Source organism: Pongo abelii, chromosome X, assembly GCF_028885655.2.
Source record: "Pongo abelii isolate AG06213 chromosome X, NHGRI_mPonAbe1-v2.0_pri, whole genome shotgun sequence".
In the NCBI taxonomy this organism is placed as follows: Eukaryota; Metazoa; Chordata; class Mammalia; order Primates; family Hominidae; genus Pongo; species Pongo abelii.
This window is the reverse complement of record NC_072008.2, coordinates 6663407-6672851: the sequence shown is the minus strand read 5'-3', so window position 1 is coordinate 6672851 and position 9445 is coordinate 6663407. Positions and strand designations below refer to the sequence as shown.

Genomic DNA, 9445 nt, shown 5'->3' with positions numbered 1-9445 from the left:
TTATATATACTTATATTTATATATATTTATATGTACTACAAAGAGCATGCTTTAGATACACTTTTATGACATTGTATGGATTAAAAAATAAATTTTAGTATATATCACAAGTTGTAATATAGATCACAAGTTTTAATATATTTTATATATTAATATATAAATTTATAATAAAAAATATATAAATACAATATTTAATATAAAAATTATAGCAATATTATTTTATATTTCATAAAATATATTAGCTTATATACTTATAAAAACTTCCCCTAGCATATATCGCTTTGTCATCTATATATATTGCAATGTAGTGTATGTTACGTGTACTTTTATAACATCACATAGATTAAAACAACTATTAATCATGCTGATTTTTCCATAAATATATAGTATTCCTGAAGTTTATAAATTTCTGAAGTGGTTTTGACATATAACCTTTGAACCAGTCTCCCATGGCAATTCCAAATAGCATAGCCAGTCTTTAACAACGTCAATTCTGATTCTCCTATTCAAGACGTAGCTTGTTTTTTGAAGACCCAAATCAGAGATATTTTAAATAAATATTGCCTGTTGAAGAATAAAAAATAAAACTGATTGGTATGCAATTATGTGTTGGGGAATAAAATAATATGCAAGATTTGCAAAGGAAAGCATTTTTTAAGAAAAGCTACTGCTGCATTTTTAAAAAGCCATGAAACTAGAAGTGATACAAAATTTATAAAATTTGATATTCATTTCTGGTAAACAACCTGCTGCCATATATTTTATTGCACATCTACAAAGCAAACTTTTCATGTTTTGATTTAGCAGTTGCTGTGGGAGATATTTCCTTTGCTCTCTGCTTGAGAGGTTAGAGGCTTAATAGGTAGAGAAGAGGCCATGCAATGTAGAGTAAGACAGATCTGGCATTCAGTTGTCTTTCCTACATGTGAACTGTGTAATCTTAGGCAATTTATTTAACCTTGTAATTCTCTTTTTGTACCTAGTAAATGGAGGTAGCAAATGTACGAGGGTCTTCATGTGTCCCTCCAAATTCACATGTTGAAATTTAATTGGTCATGTGATAGTATTAAGGGGTGGAGCCTTAGGTGATGAGGGTGGAGTGTCACAGATGGGACCATGACCCTTATAAAATGGCTTGAGGGAGTGAGTGTATTCTGTCTTGCTATGAGAGGGCGCAGCAAGAAGGCTCTCAGTAGACACCACATGCAGGTGCCTTGACCTTGGACTGCACAGCTTCCAGAACTGTAAGAAATAAGTTTCTGTTTTTATACATTACCCAGCCTAAGATATTTTGTTATAGCAGCAACAACAGACTAAGACACTATGCCTACATAGCTGGCCAATGGATAAATGAATACAATTATATACAATTGACCCATGAACAATGCAATTGTTAGGGGTGCAGACCTTCTGCACAGTTCAAAATCTGCATATAACTTCTGACTTCCCCCAAAAACTTAACTACTTACAGCCTCCTGTTGGCCAGAAGCCTTACTGATAGCATAAACACATACATATGTGTTTATGTATAACACATACATATGTGTTAACCAACTGTTTTTCATATGTATGTTTATAACTAAACTGTTGGTTAACACATACATAGGTTAACACATATATGTTAACACATATGTATGTATTAACCAACTGTTTATGTTATACACACGTATGTGTTAGCCAACTGTTTATCATATGTTCGTGTTATACATATGTGTTAACAAATGTGTGTGATTTATGCATTCGTGACATGAATATATTTTGTGAATTAATGACATGCGTTTTTCCTATTTTTTTCAATGTTTCTAGGCCATGCAGTTTATCTGTGAGTTTTTAAAAATTGTCACCATCTCAATAAAAAAAATTCCAACGTATTTATTAAAAAAAATTTGTGTATAAGCAGACCCATGTAGCTCAAACCTAGATTGTTCTAGGGTCATCTGTGTACATCTATATGATATATGGCTCCATGCCTGGTACAAATGATGTGTTATTTAATAAGTCCTCTGATGTAAGGTAGAGTGTTCCTTCTCTATTAGTGTACTTTAGGAATGGTGAAGGCAAACCACAGAGGCCAGATAAATAAAGGACGAGAATGACTGATACGGTTTGGCTCTGTGTCCCCACCCAAATCTCATGTTGAATTGTAATCCCCAGTGTTGGGGGAGGGACCTGCTGGGAGGTGATTGGATCATGGGTGTGGATATCCCCCTGGCTGTTCTCATAATAGTGAGTGAGTTCTCAGGAGGTCTGGTTGTTTAAAATTGTGTCACACTGACTCTCTTCGCTCTCTCCCCTCCTGTGCCATGGTGAGGCGTGCTTGCTTTTCCTTTGCCTCTGCCTATTGTAAGTTTCCTGAGGCCTACCAGCTATGCTTCCTGCTCAGCCTGCAGAACTGTGAGTCAATTAAACTCTTTTCTTCAAAATTACCCTGTCTCAGGTAAGTTCTTTTTAGCAGTATAAGAATGAAGTCATACAATGACTAACTAGGAAAAGCCCATGGCTCTTCATACGGGGCATCAGCTCTTCCTGAGTGGAGCAAGGATTACCAGGTAGGAATGCAGCTTTTATATTGCTTGTTCTCTGCATTTTTCAAGAACAGTCCCAAAACCTCAGATTTTATGTAAATATCCAAATTTTCAAATGTTGGCAACTGATTTGATTAAAGAAGAAAGTACGTGTAGCACAAGCACATTTGAAAATAATATGAAAATAATAGAAATATCAGCACTTTATTGAAGAAGAACTGGCCCATAAGCTACTCATTTTTGACCTGTTTTCTTCATCCACTATGTAAATGAATGGTTCTCCCCGGGGGACCAAACCCGAACTGTTGTAGTAAAGAAGGCTGCAAAAACCCACCAAAACCAAGATGGTGACAAAAGTGACCTCTGATCATCCCCACTGCTCATTATATGCTAATTATAATGGATTAGCATGTTAAAAGACACTCCCACCAGTGCCACGACAGTTTGCAGATGCCATGGCAACAGCAGGAAGTAACCCTATATGGTCTAAATAGGGGAGGAACCCCTAGTTCCAGGAATTGCCCACACCTTTCCTGGAAAACTCATGTATAATCCAAACCTTGTTTAGCATATAATCAAGAAATAACTATAAGTATACTCAGTCCAGCAGCTCAAGCCACTGCTCTGCCTGTGGAGTATCCATTCTTTATTCCTTTACTTTCTTAAAAACTTGTTTTCACTTTATGGACTCACCCCAAATTCTTTCTTACATGAGGTCCAAGAACCCTCTCTCGGGGTCTGGATCTGGACCCCTTTCCAGTAGCAGAACCACCACTTGCTTTTTCATGCCTCTGAACTAAGAATAATTTTCACGGTTTTAAATGATTGGGGAAAATTACAAAGAAGAAGAATAATTCATAACACATGGAAATTATATGAAATTCAAATTTCATGTCCGTGAATAAAGGTTTATTGGAATGCAATCACTCATTCACTTTGTATTATCTGTGACTGCTCTAGTGCTACAAAAGCACAGTTGAATAATTGTGATAGAGACTATATGAACTGCAAAATGAGAAATATTTATTATCTGGGTTTCTACAGAGAAAGCTTGTGGACTCCCATTCTCACTGATTCTGATGCATGTTTAAGCTTGAGAACCATTGTTTTAAATCATGCCTTCTCTCCCATCATTGCAATATAATGTCATGGCTGTGTTGAAAAGGAAAAGGGAAGAAGAAAAATTGTTTTCAGTCTTCCTTGGTGTATTTGTCTGTTCTCACACTGCTATGAAGAACTTCCGAGGCTGGGTAATTTATAAAGGAAAGAGGTTTCATCGACTCACAGTTCCCTGAGCTGGCAGGCCTCAGGAAACTTATAATCATGGCAGAAAGGGAAGAAAACATGTCCTCTTCACTTGGTGGCAGGAAAGAGAAGTGCAGAACGACGTGGGGAAAAGCCCCTTATAAAACCATCAGATCTCATGAGAACTCACTCACTATCACAAGAAGAGCATGGGGAAACTGTCCCCATGATCTAATCACCTCTCACAAGGTCCCTCCCTCAACACGTGGGGATTAAAGTTCAGATTGCAATTCAAGATGAAATTTGGGTGGAAACACAGAGCCAGGTCATATCACTGGGTACCTGATTGTGAATCCATTAGAGGCAGACAAGTTAAAAGAGCTTCAGTTTTTGCCTAAGATAGACTGAGTTCAGATTCTTCAGCACTTTCTTGGAAGTTTAGATACATTAAATTATTTTCCATTCAGATTCCCCTTCTGTAAAGACACAATAAATGATCCACACCATGCAGGATTATTTTCAAGGTTAAATGAATAAAACAGATTATACATAAAGTCCGTAACACATTTCCTGGCATATAGTAGGTGTTTTAGAAACAAGGTCATCATTTCAGTTTTAAAAGATTATTTTCATTATCTGGAGACTCTAGGAGAGTGTGACATACCAGGAACTGACCTACTGGAACTGAGTCTAGACTTGAAAAAAAATATTCATGGCAACATTATATATGTAGAAAAACACTCAGACATGGAGGGAAATGCTGTATTTCGTTTTCAACTTCTAACATCACAAAAAACTCTTTTAACAGGACTCAAGGAAAATGAGCTTGTAGCGATATAGGTCTTAACTGATCATTTTCCAGGTGTCTCCTATCATACAAGGCACCTGTTTCAAGTAAGCATTTAATTACTCTTTACTGAATGAACAACATGTCTATTTTTAATTATTTTTGTGTTGTATGATGCATTGTTTTATTAGCCTACTCTTCCATTGTCATATTCCACATCCTTCTCATTTTACCACTAGGAATTATTATCTTTTCCATCTCTCAGGACTAAACATGGTCCCTGAAAGAGACTACTTGATTGATTGAAGATGAAAATGTCAGACATCTTTCATTTATTTAATCTGCAAAACTCATTAAAAAATGTGTTATTCACCACTCCTCCCTGATGGCCATGGTTATGTGGCTCCAACAAGATAGCCTTATACAGTTTTTCATCAGAACACTGCAGGGCATTCTGCAGGCACCCAGCGATCTTCCTGGCCACAGCTGGAAGTTAACTCCTTAGAAATGGACTTTGCCTCATTCCTGTTAATCTTTTCTAAAGTGTGAACACTTTTCTTCATGTCTGCCAATGCCTCCCTTCCTTGTTCTTTTCCCAAATGTATTTCCGTCTTTCTCTATTTCCAATGATAGGTCTTAAAAATAGCCATTGGGTTAAAAGTTCCTGAAGTAAAAAACAGAATGGCACGACTAGTTTCCAGAGAGGGGACTTTGTAAATCAGAGAGATCACTCCATCACCAACTTGAGCAAGACAAAATAGATTTCAAGTATTTCTATTTTCTCCTTTAGGTGAAATTGGGAAATTCCAACTTATTGCCTGGAAAATTGTCTCAGTATGCCAGCTCCCTTGAAAGCAACTTTGAATTGGGTGGATGCACAAAAACCCCCGTCTTCTGAAATTTAAGTCTGCAAGATTATTTTATAGCAACATGTACTGATGAAAAAGGAATTTCTCCGGAGTGGGATACAGCAAATAAGATGGTGTCTGTATATTTCCTCACATTACTATTTTCTGTTTATTTAAAGCCTATTCTGTCATTGGAATTAATCTCTATCACCCCTGCTATTCCTCTTCTGCCAATATCCCTTTTAAAAAATTCACTGGTGAGGTTGAGAGTGAAATGCATTTTTGGCTTAACTTAAAAATTAGATAAAATTCTCCAGGTGCAAATGCAAGCCCTGAATGGGAAATTCTTGGCAGGCATATATAATTCATATATAATCCAGCACCTGTAAATATAACACTAATGGACCTCACTCAACTTTCACATAAAGGGTAGATTTGAATATAGATGAAGAAAGAAAAAACATCTCTTATTTCATCTCTACATTCATTGTCTGTAACAGTCTCCACAAATCAATCTTTCAGCCTTGCTACAGATTTTATTATTTTCCAGAGCAAAAGCTGATCAATTTTTAATCTGGTGAAAAAATTATTCAAAAAACCTAAGGGTTTATTTTTTAACAGAACAATAAAAATATTTTTTGAAAGACTTTATGTATTAGCGAATGTAGCCCTGAAAAGTATGTGTAACCTTGAATTAATAATTTATGCTTTCTTTGCCAATGCTTATTCATTTTGTTCATATAAAAATATAATAGTTTACTCAGATTTTCTTCATTAAAGAATCATTATTTAAATGAAGCATTTATGAAAATAATTGGGCTAAGAAAATGTAGTGTAATAGAGATCCAAACTGAACATTATCAGGAAGTTTACATAGAATCGTGATTTATTTTTCATAAGAATCATATAAATTGGTGAAGACATACTTACAGTTTAAAATAAATCCAACTAATTACTCCTATATTACCCCTATACCCCACTTTATAATGTCATTCTTATTTTATATATGACAATCTATGCTAGTGTGAAAAGTTGTGTGAGATTTTTGTTCCTCTGTGGAAGCAAAGTTATGAGCTATAGTCAGATGAGTTCTGAAGGCAATTAATTCTCACCTGTCAGTGTTTAACAATGAACAGTGCTTATTGAATTGTTGCTGTCTTCATTATTCTAATATTTCTTACTCATATTATTTCAACTGCTATAGAATGAATGATTTAATGTCTTTTACCCAGTAATATATTGCAAGATTTAGCAATTTGCCCATTATTGAAGTAGGCTGAAATTATCTTTTATTTTCTCCAACTTGCCTTTTGGTCCGCTTTTCTTCCCTTAATAGGTACACGGTAAATTTTTGTTTCACAGTGTTTATATTCCTAACATCATATAAATGAGATGAATTTTATAGCTTAATTGTACTAAGTTATAAGTGACTGATACTGGTTCTGTTTGAAAAGTATTAGTGTATTTTATTAGAGGGAAAACCTTAAGAGAGAGGAATTAATTAAGCCAGGTGTGGTGGCTCACACCTGTAATCCCAGCATTTTGGGAGGCTGAAGTGGGAGGATCACTTGAGTCCAGGATTTCAAGACCAGCCTGGACAAAATAGCGAGAACTTGCCTCCACAAAAAGAATACAAAAATTAGCTCGATGTGGTGGCACACGCCTGTAGTCCTAGTTACTTACTCTAGAGGTGGGAGGATTGCTTAAGCCCAGGACATCAAGGATGCAGTGACTTTACCCAGTCTCAGGTATTTCTTTATAGCAATGCAAGAATGGTCTAATACAACACGTGAAAATGGTACTGAAACTCATCAAGCGTTGGAGAAATTTGCATTAAAACCACAAGGGGGGAGACATCTACACCACCACCAAAATGGCTAAAATGAGAAAGACTGACATCATCAAGTGTTAGCAAAGAAACAGAAAAATTGGACTTCACGTACATTGCTGGGGGGTGGGGGTTACCAGAAAGGGAGCATATGCTTTGGAAGATTGGTTGGCTGTGTCTTTAAAAGCTGGCCATAGAAGAAGCTTGAAGAAGCTGACCATTCTTCAAAGATTCCACTCCTCAGTATATAACAGATAGAAATGTGTGTTTATGTGTGCCAAAAGATTGGTTCAAAATGTTCATAGCATCAGTGCTATGGTTTGGATCTATGTCCCTGCTCAAATCCCATGTCAAATTGTAATCCTAATATTGGAGAAGGGGCCAGGTGGGAAGTGACTGGATAATGGGGGCAGACCTCTCATAAACGGTTTAGCACCATCCTCGTGGTGTTGTTCTCATGATAGTGAGTGAGTTCTTAGGAGATTTGACTGTTTAAAAGTTTGTAGCACCTCCTCTCTCTCTCTCTTTATTGTTACTCCAGCCATGTGACATGCCAGCTTCCCCTTCACCTTCTGCCATGATCGTAAGTTTCCTGAGGCCTCCCCAGAAGCCGAGCAGATGCCGGCACCATGCGTCCTGTACAACCTGAAGAACTGTGAGCCAATTAAACCTCTTTTCTTTATAAATTACCAGTCTTTATAAATTATTTTTAATATTTCATTTTTCTTTACAAATTATCCAGTCTTTATAAATTACTTTTAAATATTTCCTCATAGCAATGCAAGAATGGCCTAATATAATCACTATACATAAAAGCCAAGAACAGGAAAAAAACCTAAATATTTGTCAACAGTAGAATGAATAAATAAATTGAGGTGTCATCATACAACAGAATAGTATCTAGAGATAAAAATGAATGAACTACCCAGTCTATACAACAATGTGACTAGGTCTCATTCACAAAATGTTAAGTGAAAGACGCTAGACAGAATAATAAATACTGTGTTATTCCATTTATATAGAGTTTGAAAACAAACAAACCCAGGATGTAAGTATTTTGGCATGGGGAGAGGAAATTATTGGAAGGGACTATGGGGGTGTGTTTTGAGATGCATGCAGTGTTTCATTTTTTGACTTTGGTGGTGGTTCTGTGGGTGTGTTTACCTTGTGATCACTCACTTACCTGTGTAGGTATGCTGTGTGCACTTTTCTTCAATGTCACACATCAACAAAAACATAACTTTTTAATGCCACTTGATTAAACCAATCACCTATCCCCATATACATTATGGACCTAAGGGCTGATTTTTGCAGGAAATAAAATCTCACCTGCATTTCAAACCTAAGGTAAACCAGAAGTTTTTTTTTTTGTTTTTTGTTTTTTGTTTTTTGTCTTTTTATTTATTTATTTATTTATTTATTTATTTGTTTGTTTATTTTTTTCTCCCCCCTCCCCCCACCCCACAACAGTCCCCGAAGTGTGATGTTCCCCTTCCTGTGTCCATGTGTTCTCATTGTTCAATTCCCACCTATGAGTGAGAATATGCGGTGTTTGGTTTTTTGTTCTTGCGATAGTTTACTGAGAATGATGATTTCCAATTTCATCCATGTCCCTACAAAGGACGTGAACTCATCATTTTTTATGGCTGCATAGTATTCCATGGTGTATATGTGCCACATTTTCTTAATCCAGTCTATCATTGTTGGACATTTGGGTTGGTTCCAAGTCTTTGCTATTGTGAATAATGCCGCAATAAACATACGTGTGCATGGGTAAACCAGAAGTTTTACAAGTTTTCTTGGAAATTTATTTTCTCCCTCTCTTCCCCTTTCTGGCCTGAATGGAATGTTCTTTTCCCTTTTAGCTTTAGGCAGCACTACAAAGGTACAACAATGTACTTTTTTTTCCCCCAGAAACTGCAGCTTTACACGTGGCCTGATTTTCAATCCATTCCTATTCATATGGAGAGTTCTGAAACTTGACGTGCCCAGTGATTTGAAACTAGGTGGGGCAAGAGGCTAAGGAGGTTATAAATGCTATCTGTTTTCTCTCATCAGATTTCCATAATGGAGATGTTTGTTTGTTTATAATGTGGTACATTTTTTTGAATGGTTAGTTGAATAGAATCATTGACACTCAGTAACTCTTTTCTTAGTCTGACCACTAAAGGGAAAAAGCAAATAAGAAAGGCTAGTATTTGTGTCTATTCAC

General features: G+C 36.2%; 1 long non-coding RNA gene across 3 annotated transcripts in view; it reads left to right on the top strand.

The window, feature by feature from the left end:
- The first annotated feature begins 345 nt into the window (after positions 1–345).
- Positions 346–9445, top strand: part of LOC129052881 (uncharacterized) — a 61097-nt gene continuing 51997 nt past the window's right edge. For 2 of the 3 annotated variants that reach the window (XR_010138986.1, XR_010138985.1), the window contains exon 1: positions 6166–7888. This is a non-coding gene — a long non-coding RNA (uncharacterized LOC129052881). Of the gene's footprint in view, positions 5542–6165; positions 7889–9445 lie in introns of those variants that run through there. The other variant, XR_008518007.1, reaches the window with a different exon arrangement.